We start from the raw sequence: 2,744 nt of genomic DNA on the forward strand, positions 1-2,744 counted from the left end.
TCCCGGGGGGACTTAGACATTTTTTTCAGCCTTTTCCTCCGGGTTGACCTGGTGTCCCGGGGGGACTTAGACTTTTTTTCAGCCTTTTCCTCCGGGTTGACCTGGTGTCCCGGGGGGACTTAGACTTTTTTTCAGCCTTTTCCTCCGGGTTGACCTGGTGTCCCGGGGGGACTTAGACATTTTTTTCAGCCTTTTCCTCCGGGTTGACCTGGTGTCCCGGGGGGACTTAGACATTTTTTTCAGCCTTTTCCTCCGGGCTGACCTGGTGGCCGAGCGTCTCGCCGTCCGCGGCCGGAGCTAGAGATGCCCCCCCCCCAGGCCAGCCTGCGAAGCCGCGGCCAGGATCGGGCCCCTGGAAGTCTGACTAAAAATTTTCACCGACCCCAAAAACGGTTAGGGGGGGCCTCATAAAGCCTCCGGAGCGAAAAAAAAAAAAACGGAAAAAAGGATCGGGCCCACCCGAGGCAGGGGAGTCAGTAAGGGAAAGGGGACGAGGCGGCCCGGAGCCGGGTGCCCGGAGCCGGGTGCCGGCGGCCAGGATCGGGCCCCTGGAAGTCTGAAAAATTTTTTTCACCGACCCCCAAAGTGGTATTGGGGGGGGCTCATAAAGCCTCCGGAGCGAAAAAAAAAAAAAAACGGAAAAAAGGATCGGGCCCACCCGAGGCAGGGGAGTCAGTAAGGGAAAGGGGACGAGGCGGCCCGGAGCCGGGTGCCCGGAGCCGGGTGCCCGCGGCCAGGATCGGGCCCCTGGAAGTCTGAAAAAAATTTTTTCACCGACCCCCAAAGTGGTGTTGGGGGGGGCTCACGAAGCCTCCGGAGCGGAAAAAAAAAAACGGAAAAAAGGATCGGGCCCACCCGAGGCAGCGGAGTCAGTAAGGGAAAGGGGACGAGGCGGCCCGGAGCCGGGTGCCCGGAGCCGGGTGCCCGCGGCCAGGATCGGGCCCCTGGAAGTCTGAAAAAAAAATTTTCACCGACCCCCAAAGGGGTGTTGGGGGGGGCTCATGAAGCCTCCGGAGCGAAAAAAAAAAACGGAAAAAAGGATCGGGCCCACCCGAGGCAGGGGAGTCAGTAAGGGAAAGGGGACGAGGCGGACCGGAGCCGAGTGCCTACGGCCATACCGGACGGAAGGCCCCCGATCCCGTCCGATCTCGGAAGGTAAACCGTCCCGGGCCTGGCTAGTACTTGGATGGGTGACCGCCTGGGAATCCCAGGTGCCGTAGGCAGCTTTTCCCGCTGCGAGCCAGCTCTCTCCTTTTCTGGAGAACAAGGGCAGGGTCGCCCTGCCAGGGGCCCTGGGGCTGAAGTCCCTGCCGGCCACCAGGTCAACCCGGAGCCTGCCCCTCTGCGGCCAGCAGGTCAACCCCATACCGGCAGGGGGTTGACCTGGTGGCCGGGAAGCAGAGCGGCCAGCAGGTCAACCCCATACATTCAGCGGGTTGACCTGGTGGACGGGAAGGAAAGCGGCCAGCAGGTCAACCCCATACTTTCAGCGGGTTGACCTGGTGGCCGGGAAGGAAAGCGGCCAGCAGGTCAACCCCATACATTCAGCGGGTTGACCTGGTGGCCGGGAAGGAAAGCGGCCAGCAGGTCAACCCCATACATTCAGCGGGTTGACCTGGTGGCCGGGAAGGAAAGCGGCCAGCAGGTCAACCCCATACATTCAGCGGGTTGACCTGGTGGCCGGGAAGGAAAGCGGCCAGCAGGTCAACCCCATACATTCAGCGGGTTGACCTGGTGGCCGGGAAGGAAAGCGGCCAGCAGGTCAACCCCATACATTCAGCGGGTTGACCTGGTGGCCCGAAAGCAAACCGGCCACCAGGTCAACCCGGAGCCTGCCCCCGCGGGCAGGGGCCAAGCGGACCCCCCTCCGCCCGGGCTTGCCCTGCTCCGAGCCGGGGCTTAATCCCCGTCCGGCCACCAGGTCAACCCGGAGCCTGCCCCTCTGCGGCCAGCAGGTCAACACCATGCCGGCAGCGGGTTGACCTGGTGGCCGGGAAGGAAAGCGGCCACCAGGTCAACCCCATACTTTCAGCGGGTTGACCTGGTGGCCGGGAAGGAAAGCGGCCACCAGGTCAACCCCATACTTTCAGCGGGTTGACCTGGTGGCCGGGAAGGAAAGCGGCCAGCAGGTCAACCCCATACATTCAGCGGGTTGACCTGGTGGCCGGGAAGGAAAGCGGCCAGCAGGTCAACCCCATACATTCAGCGGGTTGACCTGGTGGCCGGGAAGGAAAGCGGCCAGCAGGTCAACCCCATACATTCAGCGGGTTGACCTGGTGGCCGGGAAGGAAAGCGGCCAGCAGGTCAACCCCATACATTCAGCGGGTTGACCTGGTGGCCGGGAAGGAAAGCGGCCAGCAGGTCAACCCCATACATTCAGCGGGTTGACCTGGTGGCCGGGAAGGAAAGCGGCCAGCAGGTCAACCCCATACATTCAGCGGGTTGACCTGGTGGCCGGGAAGAAAAGCGGCCAGCAGGTCAACCCCATACATTCAGCGGGTTGACCTGGTGGCCGGGAAGGAAAGCGGCCAGCAGGTCAACCCCATACATTCAGCGGGTTGACCTGGTGGCCGGGAAGGAAAGCGGCCAGCAGGTCAACCCCATACATTCAGCGGGTTGACCTGGTGGCCGGGAAGAAAAGCGGCCAGCAGGTCAACCCCATACATTCAGCGGGTTGACCTGGTGGCCGGGAAGGAAAGCGGCCAGCAGGTCAACCCCATACATTCAGCGGGTTGACCTGGTGG

At 62.6% G+C, this 2,744-nt stretch overlaps 1 non-coding gene across 1 annotated transcript; it reads left to right on the forward strand.

Moving 5' to 3' along the window:
- The first annotated feature begins 1,104 nt into the window (after positions 1–1,104).
- LOC141979836 (5S ribosomal RNA) lies at positions 1,105–1,223 on the forward strand. Its single transcript, XR_012637226.1, has one exon. It is a non-coding gene; the product is annotated as a 5S ribosomal RNA (ribosomal RNA).
- Positions 1,224–2,744: the final 1,521 nt, after the last annotated feature.

The sequence above is a fragment of the Natator depressus genome, chromosome 28 (assembly GCF_965152275.1).
Source record: "Natator depressus isolate rNatDep1 chromosome 28, rNatDep2.hap1, whole genome shotgun sequence".
NCBI lineage: Eukaryota > Metazoa > Chordata > Testudines > Cheloniidae > Natator > Natator depressus.